We start from the raw sequence: 26,443 nt of genomic DNA, 5'->3' as shown, positions 1-26,443 counted from the left end.
GGGACATGGGGACAGCGTGGGGACATCGCTGGGAGGGGACACAGCCCGGGCTGACCACCCCAGGACACCCACAGTGACCATGGGACACCCCTGTCCCAAAGCTCTCTGCAGCACCAGCACCCCCAGCGAGGCGTACTTCACCTTCCGCGACACTGCGGGGACATGGGGACAGTGTGGGGACATCGCTGGGAGGGGACACAGCCCGGGCTGAGCACCCCAGGACACCCAGAATGACCACAGGACACCCCTGTCCCAGAGCTCTCTGCAGCACCAGCACACCCAGCGAGGCGTACTTCACCTTCCGCGACACTGCAGGGACATGGGGACAGTGTGGGGACATGGGGACATCACTGGGAGGGGACACAGCCCGGGCTGACCACCCCAGGACACCCAGAATGACCATCAGAACCCCCCTGTCCCAGAGCTCTCTGCAGCACCAGCACACCCAGCGAGGCGTACTTCACCTTCCACGACACTGCGGGGACATGGGGACAGTGTGGGGTCATTGTGGGGTCACTGAGAGGGGACACAGCCTGGGCTGAGCACCCCAGGACACCCAGAATGACCATAGGACACCCCTGTCCAGAGCTCTCTGCAGCACCAGCACACCCAGGCTGGCATACTTCACCTTCTGCGACACTGCGGGGACACCGTGGGGTCACTGAGAGGGGACACAGCCCGGGCTGACCATCCCGGGACACCCTAAATGACCATAGGGTCCCCGAAGTGACCTTAGGAACCCCCTGTCCCAGAGCTCTCTGCAGCACCAGCACCCCCAGCGAGGCGTACTTCACCTTCCGCGACACTGTGGGGACATGGGGACAGCGTGGGGACATCACTGGGAGGGGACACAGCCCGGGCTGAGCACCCCAGGACACCCAGAATGACCATCAGAACCCCCCTGTCCCAGAGCTCTCTGCAGCACCAGCACACCCAGCGAGGCGTGCTTCACCTTCCGCGACACTGCGGGGACATGGGGACATCGTGGGGACACTGAGAGGGGACACAGCCCGGGCTGACCACCCCAGGACACCCTAAATGACCATAGGGTCCCCAAAGTGACCATAGGAACCCCCTGTCCCAGAGCTCTCTGCAGCACCAGCACCCCCAGCGAGGTGTACTTCACCTTCCGTGACACTGTGGGGACATCGTGGGGACACTGAGAGGGGACACAGCCCGGGCTGAGCACCCCAGGACACCCACAGTGACCACAGGACTCCCCTGTCCCAGAGCTCTCCACACCCCTGGTACTCCTGGGATGGAGACATCATCCCCAGGAACACTGCGGGGACATCATGGGGACATCGCTGGGAGGGGACATTGGTCAGGCTGACCACCCCGGGACACCCGAAATGACCACAGGACCCCCCTGGCCCAGAGCTCTGCAGCACCAGCACCCCCAGCGAGGTGTCACCTGCGTTGACGCTGTGGGGACATCGTGGGGACATCACTGAAAGGGGACATGGCTTGGGCTGACCACCACAGGACACCCAAAATGACCATGGGACGCCCCTGGGATTGGTGATTTCACCCCCGGGGACACTGTGGGGACACCGTGGGGTCATGGGGACATCGGCCCAAGGAGACACAGCATGGGCTGAGCACTCCCACGACCTCCAGAATGACCACTGGACACCCGAAATGACCACAGGACTCCCCTGGCCCAGAGCTCTCCGCAGCCCTGGTACTCCTGGGATTGGTGACTTCACCCCCAGGGACACTGTGGGGACACCGTGGGGTCACCAGGAGTGGATGCAGACCAGGCTGACCACTCCAGGACACCCAGAATGACCATAGAACCCCAGAAATTACCATAGGACTCCCCTGAGGTTGCGGACTTCACCTCTAGGGACACTGTGGGGACATTGTGGGGACACCAGGAGGGGACACAGCCCGGACTGACCACCCTGGGACACCCGAAATGATCACAGGACCCCCCTGGGATGGGGGACTTCACCCGCCGTGACACTGTGAGGACATTCGGGGGTCACCAGGAGGGGACACGGCATAGACTGACCACTCCCAGGACCTCCAGAATGACCATGGGACACCTGAAATGACCATGGGACCCTCCTGGCCCAGAGCTCTCTGCAGCACTAACACCCCCAGTGAGGTGTACTGCACCTTCTATGACACTGTGGGGACATCGTGGGGACATGGGGACATCACTGGGAGGTGACACAGCCTGGGCTGACCACCCCAGGACACCCAGAAATGACCATAGGACCCCCCTGGGATGGCTGACTTCACCCCCGAGGACACCGTGGGGTCACCGGGAGGGGACACAGCCCAGACTGACCACCCCAGGACCCCCAGAATGACCACCGGACACCCCGGACCCCCACCCCCCTCCCCCCCCGGCCCTCATCCCCCCGCCCCCGCAGCCCCACCCCCCCGCGGCTCTCCCCGCGGCTCTCCCGGCCCGCTCGCCCCCAGCCCGCCGCTCGCCCCCAGCCCGCCGCTCGCCCTCACCCGCCGCTGGCCCCGCCGAGCCACCGGAGCCTCCGCCGCCCTCCTGCCCCGGCGCCGCCATGGTGGCACCTGCCAGCCGCTTCCGCTTCCGGCCACGCCGCGGCCCCGCCCACAGCCCCGCCTCCGCGCCGCCCAGCCAATCACCGCGCGGCTCATCGCGCTATGCTCCGCCCCCTCAGCCCGGCCGGCCAATCAGCGCCCGCCTCGCGCGCTTCCCGCCACCGCCTCGCGCTGGCCCCGCCTCTCTCCCCAGTCGCCCCGCCCACCCCGCCGATGACCAATCGCCGCTCTCCGTGCCTGTCACACCCCCTCAAACCCCGCCCACATCTCACCCCGCCCCTTTCCCCTCACAACCAACCAATCCCCGCCCGCCTTCCTCACGCCTCGCCCAATCAGCGCCCTCCGGCGGCAGCCGCGCAGCCAATGGGAGGCGGCGGCGCTCGGCGGGCCCGCAGCATTCCAAGATGGCGGCGGGCGGGTCGCGGCGCTTCGAGCCCGCGGCGCTGGGCCTGGACCCGGCCTGGCGCCTCACCAGCTACGGCGAGCTGCGCGGCTGAGGCTGCAAAGTCCCGCAGGAGACGCTGCTGAAGCTCCTGGCGGGACTCGAGGGGCAGCGGCCGGCGGGAGCGGCCGGAGGGGAAGGGGCAGAGGCGGAGAGCGGCGGCGCTCCGGCGCTGGGTGAGCGGGGGGAAGGTTTGGGGGTCGCGGGAGGTTTTGGGGGCTCAGAGGTGACTCAAGGCTGCGGCTGAGGGGGTTGAGGCGGCCTGAGGGGCCTTGAAGAGATCCTTAAAGGGGGTTTTGGGGTCTGCAGGGGTTTGGGGGTCAGGAGGGGTTTGGGGGTCAGGAGGGGTTTGGGGTCAGGAGGGCTCTGAGGGGTCAGGGAGGTTTTGGGGGATGGGCTGAGGGGCTCTGAGGGGTCTGGAGGGGTTTGGGGTCCCTGGGGAGGTCAGATTGACCCTGAGGGGCTCAGGGACACTGTGGGGGATGGGCTGAGTGACCCTGAGGGGATTTTGGGGGTCAGGAGGGCTCTGAGGGGTCAGGGGTGTTTTGGGGGATGGGCTGAGGGGCCCTGAGGGGGTTTTGGGTTCTCTGGGGAGGTCAGGATGGCTCTGAGGGGCTCAGGGACACTGTGGGGGATGGTTGGTGGCCCTGGGGGGTTTGGTGGCTCAGGGGGGATGGGCTGGCTGGTGGCCCTGAGGGGCTCGGTGGGGGATGGGTTGGTGGCCCTGAGTGGCTCTGAGGGGCTCGGGGACACTGTGGGGGTTGGGTTGGTGGCCCTGCGGGGTTTGGTGGCTCAGGGACACCCTGGGGGATGGTTGGTGGCTCAGGGACACTGTGGGGGATGGCTGGTGGCGCTGTCTGCTCGGTGTCCCTCAGACACGACAGGACAAAGGTGACTGGCGGAGCTGAGGGGCAAAGGGCGCTCTGGGGGAGGGGACAGGAGGGGAGGGGACAGGAGAGGGGACAGGAGGGGAGGGGAGGGGACAGGAGGGGACAGGAGGCGCAAAGCTGATCCGGTCACTCCCCAAACCGGATCCCGATTTCCCTCCCCAAACCGGATCCGGTTTCTCCCCGAGTTGAATCCGGTTTCTCCCCAAACCGGATCCGGTTTCTCCCCTGAGCGGATCCGGTTAGCTCCTCCCGAACCGGATCAGTTTCCCTCCCTGTCCGGGTCTGACCCCGTAGTGGGTTCTGTGCCCCTCAGGGTGGGTTTTGTGACCCCAGGGTGGGTTTTGTGACCCCAGGGTGGGTTTTCTGCCCCCTTTATGGGCTCTGTGCTCCCCTGGTTGGGTTTTGTGCCCCTCAGGGTGGTCTCTGTGCCCCCAGGGTGGGTTCTGTGCTCCCTAGGGTGGGTTCTGTGCCCCCTCTAGGTGGGTTTTCTGCCCCCTGTAATGGGTTCTGTGCCTCCCTGGGTGGGATTTTTGCCCCCCACGGTGGGTTCTGTGCCCCCTCTAGGTGGGATTTTTGCCCCCCTAGGTGTGTTTTCTGCCCCCCAGGGTGGTCTCTGTGCCCCCCGGCTGGGTTCTGTGCCCCTCAGGGTGGGTTTTCTGCCCCTTTTATGGGTTCCATGCCCCTCTGGTTGGGTTTTCTGCCCCCCCATTAATGGGCTCTGTGCCATCCTGGGTGGAATTTTTGCCCCCCAGGGTGGGCTCTGTGCCCTCCTAGGTGGGTTTTGTGCCCCCCAGGGTGGGTTCTGTGCCTCCCTGGTTGATCTGTGTGCCCCCCAGGGTGGTTTCTCTGCCCCCTGTATGGGTTTTGCGCCCCCCAGGGTGGCTTTTCTGCCACTTTAGGTGGATTTTTTACCCCCCAGGATGGTCTCTGTGCCCCCCTAGGTGGGTTTCTCACCCTCCTGGGTGGGTTTTTTACCCCCCTAGGTGGTCTCAGTGTCCCCTGGGTGGGTTTTTCACCACCCTGGGTTGGTTTTTGCCCCCCCCCGATTGGGTTTCCTGCCACTTTAGGTGGGTTTTTTACCCCCCAGGGTGGTCTCAGTGCCCCCCTTGGGTAGGTTTTTCACCCCCCTGGGTTGGTTTCTGCCCCCCGGGTGGGTTTTTTACCCCCCTGGGTGGGTTTTCTGGCCCCCTGTGCTGGATTTTCACATCCCCAGGTGTGTTTTCAGCCACTCCAGGTGGGTTTTTTACCCCTCAGGGTTGGTTTTTGCACCCCTGGGTGAGTTTTTCATCCCCCTGGGTGGGATTTCTGCCCCACCATGTGAGTTTTTTGCCCCCCAGGATGGTCTCTGTGCCCCCTTGGGTGGGTTTTTCACCCCCCTCGTTGGATTTTTCACCCCTCTGGGTGGGATTTCTGCCCCCCAGGGTGGGTTTTTTGTCCCCCAGGGTGGTCTCAGTGCCCCCCAGGGTGGGTTTTTCACCCCCCCAGGGCAGTTATTTGCCCCCCAGGATGGTCTCAGTCCCCCCCGGGTGGGTTTTTCATCCCTCTGGGTGGGATTTCTGCCCCCCATGGCTGTTTTTTGCCCCCCAGGATGGTCTCAGTGTGCCCCTGGGTGGGTTTTTCACCCCTCAGGGTGGGTTTTTCACCCCCTAGGTGAGATTTTTGCCCCCCAGGGTGGTCTCAGTGCCCCCCAGGGTGGGTTTTTCGCCCCCCCAGGGCAGTTTTCTGCCCCCCTGAGCGCTGTTTGCCCGCAGGCATCGGGCTGGACTCGTGTGTGATCCCCCTGCGGCACGGGGGGCTCTCCCTGGTGCAGACCACCGACTTCTTCTACCCCATCGTTGATGATCCCTACATGATGGTACCCAGAGCACCCCAAAATCACCCCAAAGCACCCCAAATCTACCCTGGGAACCCCAAAATCACCCCAAATCTACCCTGGGACCCCCAGAATCTACCCTGGGACCCCCAGAATCTACCTTGGGACCCCCAAAATCTACCCTGGGACACCTAAAATCTACCTTGGGACACCCCAAATCACCCCAAATCTACCCTGGGACCCTCAAAATCACCCAACATTCACCCTGGGACCTCCAAAATCTACCCTGGGACCCCCAAAATGCCCCCAAAATCTACCCTGGGACCCCCAAAATCACCCCAAATGCCCCCAAAGTCTACCCTGGGAACCCCAGAATCTACCCTGGGACCCCGAAATCCACCCTAGGACCCCCCAAATCTACCTTGGGACACCCCAAATCACCCCAAAGTCTACCCTGGGACACCAAAAATCACCCAAAATCCACCCTAGGACCCCCAAAATCTACCCTGGGACCCCAAAATCACCCAAAATGCCCCCAAAATGTACCTTGGGACACCCAAAATCACCCAAGATCTACCCTGGGACCCCCAAAATCTACCCTGGAACACCCAAGATCTGCCCTGGGACCCCCAAAGTCTACCCTGCGACCCCCCCAAATCACCCAGAATGCCCCCAAAATCTACCCTGGGACACCAAAAATCATCCAAAATCACCCAAAATCTACCCTGGGACACCCCAAATCACCCCAAAGTCTACCCTGGGACCCCCCAAATCTACCCTGGGACCCCCAAAATCACCCCAAATCTACCTTGGGGCACCCAAAATCTACCCTGGGACGCCCAAAATCCACCCTAGGACACCCAAAATCATGCAAAAGGCCCCCAAAATCTACCCTGGGACCCCTAAAATCACCCCGAATGTCCCCAAAATCTACCCTGGGACCCCCAAAATCACCCAACATTCACCCTGGGACCCCCAAAATCTATCCTGGCACACCCAAAATCCACTCTGGGACCCCAAAATCTATCCTGGCACACCCAAAATCCACCCTGGACACCCCAAAACCACCCTGGGAACCCCAAAAATCCCCAAAATCTACTCTGGGACACCCCAAGATTATCCTGGGACATCCCAAATGCCCTTGGGACCCCAAAATCTACCCTGAACATCCTGAAATTTACCCTGGGACACCCCAAGATCCCCAAAATCCATCCCAGGACTCCCAAAATCTACCCTGGACCCCCGAAATCCACTCTGGACACCCCAAAATCCACCCTGGGTCATCCCAAAATCTACCCTGGACACCCCTAAATGCACCTGGGACACCCCAAATTCCCCTGAGACACCCCAAAACTACCCTGGGACCCCCAAAACCTATCCTGGACACTCCAAAATCACTTTGGGACACCCCAAAATTCCCCCTGGGACACCCCAAGTCCTCTCAGGATGCCCCAGTCCTATCCTGGAGCCCCCAAATCCCATTTTGGTCCCCATAAATCCCATTTTGAGCCCCCAAATCCCACCTGGGTACCCCAAAAATCCCATTTTAGGCTCCCAAATCTTACCTTGCTACCCCCAAATCCCACCTGAGTCCCCCCAAAATCCCATTTTGAGTTCCTAAATCCCTTTTTGGACCCGAAAAATCCCATTTTACACCTCATAAATCCCATTTTGAGCCCCCAAATCCTACCCAGGACCCCCCAGATCCCACCCGGGTACCCCAAAAATCCCATTTTGGGCTGCCAAAACTCACCTTGCAACCCCCAAATCCCACCTGGGTTGCCCCATAAATCAAATTTTGGGCTCCCAAATCCTATCCCAGACTTCCCAAATCCCATTTTGGACCTCAAAAATCCCATTTTGAGCTCCTAAAGCCCACCTGGGTCTCCCCAAATTCCATTTTGGACTCCAGAAATCCCATTTTGAGTCCCCAAATCCCACCTGGGTACCCCAAAAATCCCATTTTGGGGTCCCAAATCCTATCTTTCTACCCCCAAATCCCACCTGGCTCCCCCCCAAATCTCATTTTGAGTCCTTAAATCCCATTTTGGACCTCATAAATCGCATTTTGAGCCCCCAAATCCCACCTGGGCACCCCAAAATCCCCTCAGGACCTCCAAATCCTATCCTGGATCCCCCAAATCCCACCTGGGTACCCCAAAAATCCCATTTTGGGCTCCCAAACCCCATCTGGCTACCCCCAAATCCCACCTGGGTCACCCCATAAATCAAATTTTGGGCTCCCAAATCCCACCTGGGTCACCCCAAAAATCCCCTCAGGACCCCAAAAATCCCCTCAGGACTCCCCAAAATCCCATTTTGAGCCCCCAAATCCCACCTGGGTCCCCCCAAATCCCATTTTGGACCCCATAAATCCCATTTTGGTCCCCATAAATCCCATATTACACCTCATAAATCCCATTCTGAGCTCCCAAATCCCACCTGGCTACCCCAAAAATCCCATTTTGAGCTCCTAAATCTCACCTGGCTACCCAAAAAATCCCATTTTGGGCTCCCAAATCTCACCTGGAAACTCCAAAAATCCCATTTTAGGCTCCCAAATCTCACCTGGAAACTCCAATAATCCCATTTTGGGCTCCCAAATCCCACCTGGGTCACCCCAAAATCCCCCTCAGGCCCCCCAAATCCTATCCTAGGCACCCCAAAACCCCCTCAGGCCCCCCAAATCCCACCTGGGTCACCCCAAAATCCCCTCAGGCCCCCCAAATCCCCTGTGCCCCCCCTTGTTTCAGGGCCGCATCGCCTGTGCCAACGTGCTGAGTGACCTGTACGCCATGGGGGTGACAGAGTGTGACAACGTGCTGATGCTGCTGAGTGTCAGCCAGCGCATGAGCGACCAGGTGACACCGCGACAGCGGGGACATCTGGGGACCTTGGGGACATTAATGGGGACATTGGGGACACTGGGGATACTGGGGACATTTGGGGAGTTGGGGACATTAATGGGGACATTGGGGACCCTGGGGACACTGGGGACATTAATGGGGACATTAGGGACACTGGGGACATTGGGGACATTGGGGACATTAATGGGGACATTGGGGACATTAATGGGGACATTTGGGGACACTGGGGACATTGGGGACATCGGGGGGATTTGGGAACATTGGGGATATTAGGGACACTGGGGACATTGGGGGTGTTGGGGACATTGGGGACATTAATGGGGATGTTGGGGACACTGGGTGGTGGGGGGATTGGGGACATGGGGACACAACGCTGAGTGTGACAATGCAGGGGACATGGGGTGATAGGGACACTGAGGGTGACACTGAGGTGACAATGAGGTGCCATTTGTCCCCAGGAGAGGGACAAGGTGATGCCGCTGATCATCCAGGGGTGGCAGTGACACTGAGGGTGACACTGACAGTGACAGTGACACTGAGGGTGACACTGAGGTGACACAGGAGGTGACAATGACAATCCTGTCCCCAGGAGAGGGACAAGGTGATGCCGCTGATCATCCAGGGGTTCCGTGACGCGGCCGAGGACGGAGGGACGTCGGTGACAGGGGGACAGACGGTGCTCAACCCCTGGGTCATCGTGGGGGGCGTGGCCACGGCCGTCTGCCAATCCAGCGAGTTCATCATGTGAGTGGGCGGGGCTTGGCAGCTGTCAATCATTTGTGAGAGTGATGGGCGGGGCCTGCCACCTGTCAATCATGGCAGTGGGCGGGGCCTGGGAACTGTCAATCATGGGAGTGGGTGGGGCCTGGCACCTGTCAATCATGGGAGTGGGCGGGGCCTGGCACATGTCAATCATGGGAGTGGGCGGGGCCTGGCAACTGTCAATCATGAGAGTGAGGGGCGCGGCCTGGAAAGGGGCGGGGTCACAACATCATGTCATTCATGTCAGTGACAAGGGGTGGGGCAGTGCCACCTGTCAATCATGTGAGTGATGGGCGGGGCCTGGGAAAGGGGTGGGGCCAGGGTTAGCTGTCAATCATTTGTGTGAGTGACAGGGGGCGGGGCCAATGCACCTGTCAATCAACTAGGTCACTGGTTATGATAGGACAGACCCTGGGGATGTGGGTGTGGCCACTGCTGTCAATCAAACCCACCACGAGAGCAATTGGGCGTGGCTTGGGAAGGGGGCGTGGCCATCACCACCTGCCAATCACATGCTATTATGAGTTGTGGGCGTGGCTTACAGACAAGGGCGTGGCAGTGCTGTCAGTCACGTGGTTCATCATGTGAGTGAGTGAGTGGCATTGGGGCGTGGCTTGGTGACAAGGGGCGTGGTCACAGCTCTGGGGACAAGTCCAGGGTGTGGCAGGGGGCGTGGCCAGGCCCAGGGTGTGACAGGGGGCGTGGCCGGGCCCAGGACGTGTCCCTCCCTGACCACGCCCCCTCAGGCCGGACAGCGCGGTGCCCGGCGATGTCCTGGTGCTGACCAAACCCTTGGGGACACACATGGCTGTCACTGCCCACCAGTGGCTGGACATGGTGAGTGACACTGGGGATACTGGGGGGACACTGGGGATACTGGGAGGGACATTGTGAGTGACGTTGGAAACACTGGGGGGACACTGGGAGGGATGTGGGGACACCATGGGGACCCAGAGCCATCCCTGGTGACCCCAAAGCCACCTCAGATGTCCCCAAAGCCACCAAAAACCAACTCCTGGTGACCCCTGATGTCCCATAGGTGACCCCAAAGCCACCTCACATGTCCCCAAAGCCACCAAAACCAGCTCTTGATGACCCCAAAGGCACCCCTGATGTCCCCAAGGGGACCCCAAAGCCACCTCAGATGTCCCAAAGAAGACTAAGAGACGCCTGATGACCCCAAAGCCACCTCAGATGTCCCCAAAGCCACCAAAACCAACCCTTGATGACCCCAAAGCCATCCTTTATGTCCCCAAAGGGATTCAGAGACCCCTTATGTCCCCAAAGCCACCAAAAACCATCCCCTGATGACCCCAAAGCCACCCCTGATATCCCCAAAGCCATCCCAGATGTCCCCCAGATGATCCCAAAGCCACCCCTGATGTCCCCTGATGACCCCAAAGCCACCCCTGATGTTCCCAAAGCCATCCCAGATGTCCCCCAGATGATCCCAAAGCCACCCTAGATGTCCCCAAAGCCACCAAAACCCAACCCCAGATGACCCAAATCCACCCCAGCTATCCCCCAGATGTCCCCAAAGCCACCCCTGCTGTCCCCAGCAGAATCCCCAACCCCCCAGCGATGTCCCCAGTGCCACCCCGCTGTCCCTGACGCTGTCCCTGACGCTGTCCCCTGCTGTCCCCTCAGCCCGAGCGCTGGAACAAGATCAAGCTGGTGGTGACCCGGGAGGAGGTGGAGCTGGCTTACCAGGAGGCTGTCAGCAGCATGGCCACACTCAACAGGACAGGTGGGGACAGCGGGGACACTGGGGATAATGGGGATTTGGGGACACTGGGGACGTTGGGGATGTTGGGGACACTGGGGATAATGGGGACACTGGGGACACTGGGGATACTGGGGATAATGGGGCATATTGGGGACACTAGGGACAGCGGGGACATTGGGGATATTGGGGGAGTTGGGGATTTGGGGACAGCGGGGACACTGGGGATAATGGGGATAATGGGGACATTGGGGACACTGGGGATAATGGGGACACTGGGGATTTGGGGATGTTGGGGACACTGGGGCCATTGGGGACACTGGGGACATTGGGATTTGGGGACACTGGGGACACTGGGGATGTTGGGGATATTGGGGACGTTTGGGAACACTGGGGGACGTTGGGATGCTGGGGATTTGGCGACATTGGGGACACTGGGGGTGTTGGGGACATTGGGAATAATGGGGACGTTTGGGGACATGGGGGACACTGGGGGCATTGGGGATTTGGGGACATTGGGGACTTTATGGATGTCGGCGACATTGGGGACGTTGGGGATTTGGGGATGTTGGGGACACTGGTGACACCGCAGATTTGGGGACGTTGGAGACATTGGGGTCACTGGGGACATTGGGGACGTTGGGGATTTGGGGACACTGGTGACATTGGGGACTTTATGGATGTTGGTGACATTGGGGACACTGGGGATATTGGGGATATTGGAGACATTGGGATTTGGGGACATTGGGGACACTGGGGACATTGGGGATGTTGGGGATTTGGGGACATTAGGGACACCAGGGAGGTGACACGGGGCAGATGGCAGTGGCTGTGTCCAGCATGGTGGGTGACCCTGGGGACAAAAGCCACCCTCAATGTCCCCAAAGCCACCCTGAAGTGTCCCTAGAGCCACCTGAGTGACCCCAAAGCCACCCCAGGTGTCCCCAAGGGAACCCAAAGCCACCAGAGGGTCCCTAAAGCCACCCTGGATGTCCCCAGAGCCATTTGACATGTCCCCAGGCCATGCTGAGTGTCCCTAAAGCCACCCTAGGGCGTCCCAAAGCCACTCCAGGTGTCCCCAAAGACACCAGATGTCCCTAAAGTCCCCCCAAGGTGTCCCAAAGCCACTCTAGTGTCCCAAACCTTCTCCAGCTGTCCCCAAAGCCACCCTAAGGTGTCCCCAAAGCCACTCTAGGTGTCCCCAAAGCCACTCCAGATGACCCCAAAGCCACTCCAGATGTCCCCAAAGCCACTCCAGGATGACCCCAGAGCCACCCTGGGGTGTCCCTAGGCCATAGTGGATGTCCCCAAAGACCCCAGGTGACCCCAGCTGTCCCCAAGCTGACCATAGATGACCCCTAGGTGACCCTGCTGTCCCCGAGATGACTCCTAGATAACCCCAGGTGGCCCCAAGGTGACTCTGCCATCCCCAAGCTGACCCCTAGATGACCTTAGGTGACCCCATTGTCCCCAAGATGACCCCAAGGTGACCCCTAGATGACCCCAGGTGACCCTGCTGTCCCTGAGGTGACCCTAGAATACCTCAGGTGACCTCTCTGTCCCCAAGATGACCCCAGCTGATCCCAAGCTGACCTAGATGACCCCAAGGTCACCCCACGATGACCCCTAGATGACCTCAGGTGACCCTGCTGACCCAAGATGACCCCAGCTGTCCCCAAGTTGACCCTAGATAACCTCAGGTGACCCCAAGGTGACCCTGCCATCCCCAAACTGACCCCAGGTGACCCCTCTGTCCCCAAGCAGTCCCTGCTGTCCCCAAGATGACCCCAAGGTCACCCCAAGGTGACCCCAAGATGACCCCAGCTGGCCCCTAGATGACCCCAGCTGGCCCCAAGCTGACCCTAGATAACCCCAGGTGACCCCAAGGTGACCCTAGATGACCCAAGGTGAACCCAGGTGACCCCTCTGTCCCCAGGCTGACCCCTAGATGACCCCAAGCTGACCCCAGCTGGCCCCTAGATGACCCCAGCTGTTCTCAAGCTGACCCTAGATAACCTCAGCTGATCCCAGGTGACCCCAAGGCGACCCTGCCATCCCCAAGCTGTCCCCAGGCTGACCCCTAGATGACCCCAAAATGACCCCAGCTGTCCCCAAGCTGACCCCAGGTGACCCCTAGATAACCCGAGGTGACCCTTAGTGACCCCAGGTGACCTCAAGGTGACCCTGCCGTCCCCAAGCTGACTTAGATGACGCCAGGTGATCCCTAGATGACCCTAGGTGACCCCTCTGTCCCCAAGCTGACCCCAGCTGTCCCCCAGCTGTCCCCAAGCTGACCCCCAGGATGACCCCAAGCTGACCCCAGCTGTCCCCCAGATGACCCTAGATAACCTCAGGTGACTCCAGGTGACCCCAAGGTGACCCTGCCATCCCCAAGCTGGCCCCAGCTGTCCCCACTGTCCCCAAGCTGACCCCAAGCTGACCCCAGCTGACCCCTCTGTCCCCAAGGTGACCACAAGGTCACCCCTAGATGACCCCTAGCTGTCCCCTCTGTCCCCCATTGTCCCCAGCTGTCCCCCCCTGACCCCGTGTCCCTTCCCCAGCGGCAGGTCTGATGCGTGCGTTTGGCGCCCATGCAGCCACAGACGTGACGGGGTTCGGGGTGCTTTGGGGTCACCCCACGATGACCCCAGCTGTCCCCAAGCTGTCCCCCCTGACCCTGTGTCCCTCCCTCCCCAGCGGCGGGTCTGATGCGTGCGTTCGGCGCCCACGCGGCCACAGACGTGACGGGGTTCGGGGTGCTTTGGGGTCACCCCACTGTCCCAAGCTGTCCCCAAGCCGTCCCCAGCTGTCCCCCCTGACCCCTGTGTCCCTTCCCCAGCGGCAGGTCTGATGCGTGCGTTCAGCGCCCACGCGGCCACAGACGTGACGGGGTTCGGGGTGCTTTGGGGTCACCCCATGATGTCCCCAGCTGTCCCCCCCTGACCCCGTGTCCCTCCCTCCCCAGCGGCGGGTCTGATGCGGGCGTTCGGCGCCCACGCGGCCACAGACGTGACGGGTTTCGGGGTGCTGGGCCACGCCCGCGCCCTGGCGGCTCAGCAGCGCCTCGACGTCTCCTTCGTCATCCACAACCTGCCCGTCATCGCCAAGATGGCCGCCGTCAGCAAGGCCTGCGGGGGCCGCGGGGGGCTGCTGCAGGGCACGGCGCCGGAGACCTCGGGTACGGCAGGGAAGGGGTTAACTACGGGGGTGGGGGGCACTGAAAATGGGAAAAGGGACAAAAAAATGGGATTGGGGAACACTGAAGATGGGATTAGGGACACCAAAAACGGGAAAAGGGGCAAAAAAATGGGATTGGAAACTCAAAAAATGGGATTAGGGACACTGAAAATGGGGTTGGGGACCCAGAAATGGCGGCGGTTCGTGTGACGGTCCTCCCAGCCAGCAGGGGGCGCTGTGTGTGCGGCTGTAGGGACCCAAAAATGGTGTGAGGGGCATTGAAAATGGGGTTGGAAACCCCAAAAAATGGGATTTGGGGCACCAGAAATGGGATTTGGGACCCCAAAAATGGGAAAAGGTGCCAAAAGAAATGGGATTTGGGGCACCAAAAATGAGGAAGATGGTGCTAAAAATGGCAGGAGTTGGTCAAAGGCAGCGTTGGGTCCTCCCGGCCAGCAGGGGGCGCTGTGAGTGTGATGGCAGGGAAACCAGAAGTGGCATGAGAGGCACCGGAAATGGGTTTGGGGACCCCAAAAATGGGAAAAGGGGCAAAAAATGGGATTGGAAACCCAAAAAATGGGGTTGGGGACACTGAAAATGGGGTTGGGGATGCAAAAAATGGGAAAAGGAGCAAAAAAATGGGATTGGAAACCCAAAAATGGGAAAAAGGGGAAAAAAATGGGATTGGAAACCCAAGAAATGGGAAAAGGGGCAAAAAAAATAGTTTGGAAACTCAAAATATGGGACTGGGATCACTGAAAATGGGATTAGGGACCCCAAAAATAGAAAAAGAGGCAAAACAATGGGATTTGGGGCACCAAAAATGGGGAAAATGGTGTTAAAATGGCAGAGTTGGTGAAAGGAGCATTGGGTCCTCCCGGCCAGCAGGGGGCGCTGTGAGTGCGAGGGCAGGGAAACCAGCAATGGCATGAGAGGCACCGGAAATGGGTTTGGGGACCCCAAAAATGGGAAAAGGGGCAAAAAATGGGATTGGAAACCCAAAAAATGGGATTGGGGACACTGAAAATGGGTTTGGGGACCCAAAAATGGGCAAAGGGGCACCAAACTGGGCAAAGGGACACCATTCAACCCCAAGCTGCCCGTCATCGCCAGGATGGCCACCAGCAGCAAGGCCTGCGGGGGGCTGCTGCAGGGCACGGCGCCGGAGCCCTCGGGTACGGCAGGGAAGGGGTTAAAATTGGCATTTGGGGAACAAAAAATGGGGTTGGGGACACTGAAAATGGGGTTGGGGACACTGAAAATGGGGTTGAGGACCCAAAAAATGGGAAAAGGGGCAGAAAAATAGGATTGGAAGCCCAAAAAATGGGATTGGGGACACTGAAAATGGGGAAAATGACACGAAAAATGGCAGGATTTGGTTAAAGGTAGCATTGGGTCCTCCCGGCCAGCAGGGGGCGCTGTGTGTGTGATGGCAGGGAAACCAGAAATGGAATGAGAGGCACTGAAAATGGGGTTGGGGATGCAAAAAATGGGAAAAGGAGTGAAAAATGGGATTGGAAACCCAAAAAGTGGGAAAAGAGGCAAAAAAAATGGGATTGGAAACCCAAAAATGGGAAAAAAGGCAAAAAAAATGGGATTTGGGGCACCAAAAATGGGAAAAGAAGCAAAACAAATGGGATTGGAAACCCAAAAAATGGCATTTGGATGACTGAAAATGGGATTTGGGGACCCAAAAAATGGGAAAAGGGGCAAAAAATGGGGTTGGAAACCCAAAAAATGGGACTGGGGACACTGAAAATGGCTTTAGGGACCCCAAAAATGGCGGTTGGTGTGACAGTCCTCCCGGCCAGCAGGGGGCGCTGTGTGCGCAGCGGTAGGGACTCAAAAATGGGGTGAGGGGCATTGAAAATGGGGTTGGAAACCCCAAAAAATGGGATTGGGATCACTGAAAAGGGGATTTGGAACCCCAAAAATAGGAAAAGAGGCAAAACAATGGGATTTGGGGCACCAAAAATGGGGAAAATGGAGCTAAAATGGCAGAGCTGGTGAAAGGGAGCGTTGGGTCCTCCCAGCCAGCAGGGGGCGCTGTGAGTGTGAGGGCAGGAAAGCCAGCAATGGAATGAGAGGCACCGGAAATGGGTTTGGGGACCCAAAAAATGGGAAAAGGAGTGAAAAATGGGATTGGAAACCCAAAAAATGGGAAAAGGGGCAAAAAAATGGGATTGGAAACCCAAAAAATGGGAAAAGGAGCAAAAAAATGGGATTGGAAACCCAAAAAGTGGGAAAACGGGGAAAAAATGGGATTTGGGGCACTAAAAATGGGAAAAGAAACAAAAAAATGGGATTGGAAACCCAAAAAATGGGGTTGAGGACCCAAAAAATGGGAAAAGGGGCAAAAAAAATAAGATGGAAACCCAAAAAATGGGATTGGGATCACTGAAAGTGGAGTTGGGGACACCAAAAAATGGGGAAAAAGGGGCAAAAATAGGTTTTAATCCTAGTTTTTCAGGTTTTTTTGGGTTCTTACCCCATTTTTTGGGGTTTTTTTCCAGTTTTTCATGTCGTAATTTCATTTTTTCAGGTTTTTTTGTGTCCTAACCCAAATATTTTTTCATTTCCCCCCCAGGAGGTCTCTGTCATTCTCCCCCATGCCCAAACCATTCCTGACCCATTTGTAATGGGGTTTTTTGGGGTTTAATCCCATTTTTAATGGGTTTTTTTTGGGTTTTAATCCCATTTTTCTAGGTTTTTTTGGGTTTTAATCCCATTTTTTCAGGTTTTTTTGTATCTTAACCCAAATATTTTTTTATTTCTCCCCCAGGAGGTCTCCTGGTTGTTCTCCCCCAAGCCCAAGCCACCCCTGACCCATTTATAATGGGGTTTTTTGGGTTTTAATCCCATTTTTCTAGGTTTTTTTTGGTTTTTATCCCATTTTTAATGGGTTTTTTTGGGGTTTTAATCCCATTTTTCTAGTTTTTTTTGTATCCTAACCCAAATATTTTTTTATTTCTCCCCCAGGAGGTCTCCTGGTTGTTCTCCCCCATGCCCAAGCCATTCCTGACCCATTAATGGGGGTTTTTTGGGGTTTTAATCCCATTTTTCTAGGTTTTTTTGGGTTTTAATTCTATTTTTTTCAGGATTTTTTGGGTGTTTTAATCCCATTTTTCTAGGTTTTTTTGGGGTTTTAATCCCATTTTTTCAGGTTTTTTTGTATCTTAACCCAAATATTTTTTTATTTCTCCCCCAGGAGGTCTCCTGATTGTCCTCCCCCGAGCCCAAACTGCTCCTGACCCATTTTTAATGGGGTTTTTAGGGTCCTAACCCCATTTTTTTGGGGCTTTCTCATTTCCTAACCCCATTTTTTCAGGTTTTTTTGGTTTTAATCCCATTTTTTCAGGTTTTTTTGTATCCTAACCTAAGTATTTTTCCATTTCTCCCCCAGGAGGTCTCCTGGTGGTCCTGCCCCGCGCCCAGGCTGCTATTGACCCGTTTTTAATAGGGTTTTTTTTGCTTTTAATCCCATTTTTTGGGTTTATTTTTTCCAGTTTTTCATGTCGTAACTTCATTTTTTCAGGTTTTTTTGTCTCCTAACCCAAATATTTTTCCATTTCCCCCCCCCAGGAGGTCTCCTGGTTGTTTTCCCCCACGCCCAAGCCATTCCTAACCCATTTATAATGGGTTTTTTTTGGGATTTCATCCTATTTTTTCAGGTTTTTTTGGGTTCTAACCCCATTTTTTTAGGTTCTAACCCCATTTTTTCGTATCCTAAACCAAATATTTTTCTACTTTTCCCCCCAGGAGGTCTGCTGGTTGTCCTGCCCCACGCCCAGGCTGCTATTGACCCATTTACAATGAGATTTTTTAAGTCCCAACCCCATTTTTAATAAGGTTTTTTTGGGTCCTAACCCCATTTTTTTGGGTTTTAATCCCATTTTTTGGGTTCTAACCCCATTTTTTTGGGTTTTAATCCCTTTTTTTTCAGGTTTTTTGTATCCTAACCCCATTTTTTTGTATCCTAACCCCATTTTCTCTGTATTTCCCCCCCAGGAGGTCTCCTGGTGGTCCTGCCCCGAGCCCAGGCTGCTCCTGATCCATTATTATTGGGATTTAATCCCATTTTCTCAGGTTTTTTTGGGTTCTAACCCCATTTTTTTGGGTTTTAATCCCATTTTTTCAGGTTTTTTCGTATCCTAACCCAAATATTTTCCCGTTTCTCCCCCAGGAGGTCTCCTGGTGGTCCTGCCCCGTGCCCAGGCTGCTATTGACCTGTTTGTAATAGAGTTTTTTTGGGTTTTAATCCCATTTTTTGGGGTTTTTTTTTGTTTTAATCCAATTTTTAATGGGTTTTTATTTGGGTTTTAATCCCATTTTTTCAGGTTTTTTTGTGTTCTAACCCCATTTTTGGGTTTTTTTTTCCAGTTTTTCATGTCGTAACTTCAGTTTTTCAGGTTTTTTTGGGTTTTAACCCCATTTTTTCAGGTTTTTTTGTACCCTAACACAAATATTTTCCCATTTCTCCCCCAGGAGGTCTCCTGATTGTTCTCCCCCAAGCCCAAGCCCAAGCCATTCCTGACCCATTTTTAATGGGCTTTTTTTGGGGTTTTAATCCTATTTTTTCAGGTTTTTTTTTGGTTTTAATCCCATTTTTCAGGGTTTTTTGGGGTTTTATTCCTATTTTTTCAGGTTTTTTGTGTCTTAATCCCATTTTTTTCTGTTTTCTCCCCAAGCTGGTCTCCTGGTGCTCCACCCCCAAGCCCAAGCCATTCCTGACCCATTTTTAATGGGGTTTTTTTGGGGGCTTTAATCCTATTTTTTCAGGTTTTTTTGCAGTCCAACCCCATTTTTTCGTATCCTAACCCAAATATTTTTCCATTTCCCCCCCAGGAGGTCTCCTTGTTGTCCTGCCCCGAGCCCAGGCTGCTATTGACCCGTTTTTATTGGGTTTTAATCCCATTTTCACAGTTTTTTTGGGTTCTAACCCCAATTTTTCAGGTTCTAACCTTATTTCTTTGGGTTTTAATCCCATTTTTTTCCATTTCTCCCCCAGGAGGTCTGCTGGTGGTCCTGCCCCGTGCCCAGGCTGCTATTGACCCGTTTTTAATAGGGTTTTTTTGGGTTTTAATCCCATTTTTCAGGTTTTTTTGGTTTTAACCCCATTTTTTCAGGTTTTTTTGTACCCTAACCCAAATATTTTTCCATTTCCCCCCCAGGAGGTCTGCTGGTGGTCCTGCCCCGAGCCCAGGCCGCCCGTTTCTGCGCCGAGCTGAGGTCTCCAGGCTCAGGCAATCCCCAGGAGTCGCTGCAGGCTTGGATCGTGGGCGTGGTGGAGAAAGGGAACCGCGGGGCGCGGGTCATCGACAAACCCCGCGTCATCGAGGTGCCACCCCGGGGACAGCCAGGGACAGGGGACAGCAGGGACAGCCCGGGGGGATCCCCTGGGACCGTGTAGGGGAGTTACCAAAAAAAATCCCCGAAAAAATGGGGTGAAAATCATGGAAATTGGGTGAGAAATGCCCAAAATTGGGTGGAGAAATGCCCAAAATTGGGTGAAAAGAATCCTAAATTTGGGGGAAATCCACCCTAGAAACATCAGCAGAGACTTCTCAAGGGGGATTTGGGGGAAATCCTCAAAAAATCCTAAAATCCCCCCAAAAAATCCCCTAAAAATCATGGAAATTGGGGGAAAAAGCCCAAAAATTCCCAAAACAATGGAGTGATGGACAAACCACGGGTGATCAAGGTGCCACTCCGGGGTGACAGGGACAGGGGACAGCAGGGACAGCCCGGGGGGATCCCCTGGGACAGTGTAGGGGAGATTCCTGCAAAAATCCCCAAAAAAATCCGGAAATCAGGTGAAAATCCCAAAAAAACCAGCCAAAAAAATCATCAAAACTGGGTGAAAAATCCCCAAAATTTGAGGAAAATCAGCCCAAAAATGCTCCCCAGGAATGGCTGGAAATCCCATAGAGGGAGCTAGGGGGGATTTTGGGGAATTGCCAAAAAAATCTCCTAAAAAATCCCCTAAAAATCATCGAAATTGGGTGAGAAATGCCCAAAGTTGGGTGGGAAAAATCCTAAATTTGGGGGAAATCCACCCTAGAAACATCAGCAGAGATTTCTCAAGGGGGTTTTGGGGGAAATCCTCAAAAAATCCTAAAATCCCCTCAAAAAATCATGGAAATTGGGGGAAAAAAAAGCCCAAAAATCCCCCGAAACAATGGAGTGATGGACAAGCCCAGGGTCATCGAGGTGCCACCCAGGGGACAGCCAGGGACAGGGGACAGCAGGGACAGCCCGGGGGGATCCCCTGGGACCGTGTAGGGGAGTTACCAAAAAAAATCCCGAAAAAATGGGGTGAAAATCCCCAAAAAACAGCTAAAAAATGATCAAAATTGGGTGAGAAATCCCCAAATTGGGTGGAAAAATCCCATATTTAGGTGAAATTCCACCTAAAATCCACCTAGGATCAGCTGGGAGTTAGGGGGGATTTTAGGGGAAATCCTAAAAAAAATCCCAAAAAATTCCCCAAAAAAATCCCGAAAAAATCGGGTGAAAATCATCGAAATTGGGTGAGAAATCCCCAAAATTGGGTGAAAAAAAGCCTAATTTTGGGGGAAATCAGCCCAAAAATGCTCCCCAGGAATGGCTGGAAATCCCATAGAGGGAGCTAAGGGGGATTTTGGGGAATTCCCAAAAAAATCCCCTAAAAATCCCCTAAAAATCATCGAAATTGGGTGAGAAACCCCAAAAATTGGGTGGAAAAATCCTAAATTTGGGGGAAATCCACCCTAGAAACATCAGCAGAGATTTCTCAAGGGGGATTTGGGGGAAATCAGCCCAAAAATGCAGCCAGGAACAGCTGAGAATCTCATAGAGAGAGTTAGGGGAGATTTTAGGGGAAATTCCAACAATTCTGGAAAAAATCCCAAAAAAATCCTGAAAAAAAATCTGAAAATCCCCCAAAGAATCCCAAAAGAATACCCAAAAAATCATGGGAATTGGGTGAAAAAACCCTAAATTCAGGTCAAATCCACCCTAAAATCCCTGAGAGACACTTTGGGGGTATTTTGGGGGAAATCCCAAAAATCCCCAAAAACAACAGAGTGATGGACAAACCCAGGGTGATCGAGGGTGAGAAATCCCCAAAATTTGAGGGAAATCAGCCCAAAAATGCTCCCCAGGAATGGCTGGGAATCCTACTGAGTGAGTCAGGGGGGATTTTGGGGAATTCCCAAAAAAATTGCCAAAAAAATCCAAAATTAAAAAAAAAATCCCCCAAAAATAGCCAAAAAATAGCTGAAATGTTGGATTTTTGGGGTCCAGAAAAACTGGAATTTGGGTAGAATTGGCCCAAAAATCCACCCAGAAAAGGCTGGAAATCCTGGTGAGGGAGTCAGGGGGAGATTTTAGGGGAAATCCTAAAAAAATTCCCCAAAAAAATCCAAAAAGTGGGTCCAAAATTCCCCCAAAAAATAGCCAAAAAATCATGGAAATTGGGTGAGAAATCCCCAAAATTGGGTGGGAAAATCCCAAATTCAGGTTAAATCCACCCTAAAAACATCTCAGGGAGATTCCTCCCCAAAAATCCCCCAAATCAGCTCCAATTCCCCCCAAAACCCCCCAAAATTCCCCCAAAATCCCCAAATTTTTGGGATTTCTCCCTAAATCCCCCCCCAAAATCCCAAATCAGGTCAAATTTCCTCCAAAATTCCCCAATTTTGGGGATTTCCTCCCCAAAATTCCCCAAATTCCCCCAGATTTTTGGGGATTTCTCCCCAAATTCTCCCATTTTTTGGTTTCTCCTCAATTCTCCCAAATTTTAGAGATTCCTCCCAAAACATCCCCAAAATCAGGTCGAATTCCCAAAAACCCCCCAAAATTCCCCCAAACCCCCAAATTTTAAGGATTTCTCCTCATTCCTCCAATTTTTTGGGATTTTCTCCCAAATCCAATTTTGGAGATTTTCTCCCCAAAAATCCCCAAAATCAGGTCAAATTCCCCCAAAATGCCCAAATTTTGATAATTCCTCCCCAAATCCCCCCAAATCCCCAGATTTTGATTTCTACCCAAATTCTCATTTTTGGTTTTCCCCCAAAATCAGGTCAATTCCCCCTAAGCCCCAAAATCCCCAAATCCCCAGATTTTGGGGATTTCTCCCCAAATTCTCCCAAATTTGGGATTTTCTCCCCAAATTCTCCCATTTTTTGGGATTTTCTCCCAAATCCCCCAATTTTGGGCTGCCTCCCCAAAAAATACCCCAAATCAGGTCAAATTCCCCCCAAAATTCCCCAAATTCCCCCAAATTTTGGTGATTCCTCCCCAAAATTCCCCCAAATCCCCCCAAATTTTTGGGATTTTCTCCCCAAATTCTCCCATTTTTTTGGATTTTCTCCCCAAATTCCTCCAAATTTTAGAGATTCCTCCCCAAACATCCCCAAAATCAGGTCGAATTCCCCCAAAAACCCCCCAAAATTCCCCCAAATCTTAAGGGCTTTCTCCCCCATTCCTCCAATTTTTTGGGATTTTCTCCCCAAATCCCCCAATTTTGGGCATTTTCTCCCCAAAAATGCCCAAAATCAGGTCAAATTCCCCCCAAAATTCCCCAAATTCCCCCAAATCCCCCAGATTTTGGGGATTTCTCCAAATTCTCCCATTTTTGGATTTTCTCAAATTCTCCCAAATTTTAGAGATTCCTCCCCAAACATCCCCAAAATCAGGTCGAATTCCCCCAAAAACCCCCCAAAATTCCCCCAAAATTCCCCCAAATCTTAAGGGCTTTCTCCCCCATTCCTCCAATTTTTTGGGATTTTCTCCGCAAATCCCCCAATTTTGGGGATTTTCTCCCCAAAAATCCCCAAAATCAGGTCAAATTCCCCCCAAAATGCCCAAATTTTGATGATTCCTCCCCAAAATCCCCCCAAATCCTCCAGATTTTTGGGGATTTCTGCCCAAATTCTCCCAATTTTTGGGGATTTCTCCCCAAATTCTCCCAATTTTTGGGATTTTCTCCCAAATCCCCCAATTCTGGGGTTCCTCCCCTCCCCCCACGTGACGCTCCCCCCAAAAACCCGCCGGGTGGGGGAGGGGCTGAGCCCCTCGGGGTGGGGGAGGGGCAAGGGAAAAACCCCAAATTTGGGGAAATAAAAAGAGATTTCGGAGAAAAGTTGTGAGTTTTTTATTTGAGGGGAAAAATGGAAATTTTGGGGTTTTTTTGGGGTGATTTTGGGGTATTTTTTGGGGTTTCCAGGTGGAATTTTTGGGGTTTTTTTGAGGATTTTTGTTGATTTTTTGGAGGATTTCGGGTGGATTTTTTGGGGTTTTTTAGGGTGTTTTTGGGGTCTTTTTTGGGGAATTCTTGGCTGGTTTTTGGGTTTTCAGGTGGGATTTTTGGGTTATTTTTGGGGGTTTTTTAGGGTGTTTTTGGGGTATTTTTGGGGTTGTTTTGGTGGGTTTTTGAGGTTTTTTTCCATAGTTTTTGGGGGATTTCTGATGGGATTTTTGGGTGTTTTTAGGTTGATTTCGGGTTATTTTTCAGGGCGTTTTGGGGTATTTTTAGGATGGTTTTGGGATCTCCAGCAGGTGGTTTTGGGGTTGTTTTTTGGGTGTTTTTGAGGTTTTTCTTGAGGTGGTTCTGGGTAGGATTTTGGAGTTTTTGGGGTTATTTTTGGGTGTTTTCAGGGTGATTTTTGGGGATTTTGGAGTTTTTTTCTCAGATTTTTTGGGGTTTTTTTGGGTGGAGTTCAAATGGGATTTTTTTGGGATGGTTTTTGGGGTTATTTAGGGTGTTTTTGGGTCTCCCCAACCCTCACTTGGTGCAATCCATCACATGAATCCGCTGAGAATATTTGGGGTTTTTGGGGAGTTTTTGGGGTTTTTTCCTGGGATTTTTTAGGGGTTTTTGGGTGGATTTTGGGTGGGATTTTTTGGGTTATTTTTGGGGTTTTTTTGGGTAGTTTTAGCTCTCCCAGCCCTCACTTGATGCACTCCATGACGTGGATCTGCAGAGAATATTTGGGATTTTTGGGGAATTTTTGGGGATTTTTTTGGGGTTTTTGGGTGGATTTTGAGTTGAATTTTCGGGATTTTTTTGGGGTATTTTTGGGATCTCCAGCAGGTGTTTTTGGGTTATTTTTGGGATTATTTTTGGGGTTATTTTGGATTATTTTTGGGTCTCCAGCCCTCTCTTGATGCACTCCATGACGTGGATCTGCAGAGAATATTTGGGATTTTTGGGGATTTTTTTGGGATTTTTTAGGGGATTTTGAGTTGGATTTTTTTGGTTTTTTCAGGTTATTTCCAGGCTGGTTTTGGGGTATTTTTGGGACTATTTTTGGGATTATTTTGGATTATTTTTAGGTCTCCCAGCCCTCACTTGATGCACTCCATGATGTGGATCTGCAGAGAATATTTGGGATTTTTGGGAGTTTTTTTTGAGAGTTTTTGGGAAGATTTTGAGTTGGATTTTTTTTGTTTTTGCTGGTTATTTTCAGGCTGGGTTTGGATTATTTTTGGGTTATTTTTGGGGTGTTTTTAGCTCTCCCAGCCCTCACTTGATGCACTCCATGACGTGGATCTGCAGAGAATATTTTGGGATTTTTTGGGATTTTTTAGGAGTATTTGGGTAGTTTTTCAGTGGGATTTTTTGGGGGGTTTTGGGGTATTTTTGGGACTATTTTTGGGATTATTTTGGATTATTTTTAGCTCTCCCAGCCCTCAGTTGATGCACTCCATGATGTGGATCTGCAGAGAATATTTGGGATTTTTGGGTGGATTTTGAGTGGAATTTTTTTGAGGTTTTTGGGGTATTTTTGGGATTATTTTTGGGTTATTTTGGGTTATTTTTGGATCCTCCATTCCTCACTTGATGCACTCCATGACGTGGATCTGCAGAGGATATTTGGGATTTTTGAGGGGTTTTTTTGGGATTTTTTAGGGGTTTTTGGGTGGATTTCAAGTGCGATTCTTGAGATTTTTTGGGGTTATTTTTTGGGTCTCCAGCAGGTGTTTTTGGGGTGTTTTTGGATTGTTTTTGGGTCTCCATCCCTCACTTGATGCACTCCATGACGTGGATCTGCAGAGAATATTTGGGGTTTTTTCCTGGGATTTTTTAGGGGTTTTTGGGTGGATTTTGGGTTATTTTTGGGGTGTTTTTGGGGTATTTTTGGGTCTCCCCAACCCTCACTTGCTGCACTCCATGACGTGAATCCGCCGAGAATATTTAGGATTTTTGTGGAATTTTTGTAGAATTTTTGGGGATTTTTAAGGGGATTTTGGGCGAATTTCGAGTGGAATTTTTTGGGTATTTTCAGGTTATTTTTCAGGTGTTTTTGGATCATTTTTTGGGTTATTTTGGGGTCTCCAGCAGGTGGTTTTGGGTTGTTTTTGGGGTATTTTTGGGTCTCCCAGCCCTCACTTGATGCACTCCATGACGTGGATCTGCAGAGAATATTTGGGATTTTTGGGGATTTTTTTTGAGTTTTTTAAGGGGATTTTGGGTGGAATTTGAGTTGGATTTTTTCGTTTTTTTCAGGTTATTTCCAGGCTGGTTTTGGGATATTTTTGGGATTATTTTTGGGGTGTTTTTGGATTATTTTTAGCTCTCCATCCCTCACTTGATGCACTCCATGACGTGGATCTGCTGAGAATATTTAGGATTTTTGGGGATTTTTTTGGGGTTTTTGGGTGGATTTCGAGTGGGATTTTTTTGGGGTTATTTTGGGTATTTTTGGGATTATTTTTGGGATTATTTTGGATTATTTTTAGCTCTCCCCTCCCTCACTTGATGCACTCCGTGACGTGGATCTGCAGAGAATATTTAGGATTTTTGGGGATTTTTTAGGGGATTTTTGGGTGGATTTTGAGTGGGATTTTTTGGGGGGTTTTGGGGTATTTTTGGGGTTATTTTTGGCATTATTTTGGGTGTTTTTAGCTCTCCCAGCCCTCAGTTGATGCACTCCATGACGTGGATCTGCTGAGAATATTTGGGGTTTTTGGGGTTTTTTTAGGGGATTTTGGGTAGTTTTTCAGTGGGATTTTTTGGGGGGTTTTGGGGTATTTTTGGGATTATTTTTAGGGTTATTTTGAGTGTTTTTGGGTCTCCATCCCTCACTTGATGCACTCCATGACGTGGATCTGCAGAGGATATTTGGGATTTTTGTGGAATTTGTGTGGAAGTTTTGGGGAATTTTTAGGAGTTTTTGGGTGGATTTTGAGTGGGATTTTTTTGAGGTTTTTGGGTTATTTTTGGGACTATTTTTGGGGTTATTTTGGATTATT

The 26,443-nt window shown here is 52.8% G+C and overlaps 1 long non-coding RNA gene and 1 pseudogene across 2 annotated transcripts; both read left to right on the top strand.

The window, feature by feature from the left end:
* The first annotated feature begins 2,531 nt into the window (after window positions 1–2,531).
* Window positions 2,532–20,009, top strand: LOC146422575 (selenide, water dikinase 1-like; annotated as a pseudogene). Its single transcript, XR_014848088.1, has 8 exons — window positions 2,532–3,150; window positions 5,616–5,719; window positions 8,431–8,538; window positions 9,134–9,288; window positions 10,053–10,143; window positions 10,954–11,053; window positions 13,995–14,207; window positions 19,378–20,009. The product of XR_014848088.1 is annotated as a selenide, water dikinase 1-like (transcript).
* A 5,263-nt stretch (window positions 20,010–25,272) lies between these two features.
* On the top strand, window positions 25,273–25,908 carry LOC146422574 (uncharacterized). Its single transcript, XR_014848112.1, has 3 exons — window positions 25,273–25,322; window positions 25,533–25,642; window positions 25,820–25,908. It is a non-coding gene; the product is annotated as an uncharacterized LOC146422574 (long non-coding RNA).
* The last annotated feature ends 535 nt before the right edge of the window (window positions 25,909–26,443 follow it).

The sequence above is a fragment of the Lichenostomus cassidix genome, unplaced genomic scaffold, assembly GCF_008360975.1.
Source record: "Lichenostomus cassidix isolate B80296 unplaced genomic scaffold, HeHo_3.0 HiC_scaffold_40, whole genome shotgun sequence".
Classification (NCBI taxonomy): domain Eukaryota; kingdom Metazoa; phylum Chordata; class Aves; order Passeriformes; family Meliphagidae; genus Lichenostomus; species Lichenostomus cassidix.
The sequence above is the reverse complement of the archived record's forward strand: the minus strand, read 5'-3'. Positions and strand labels throughout refer to the sequence as shown.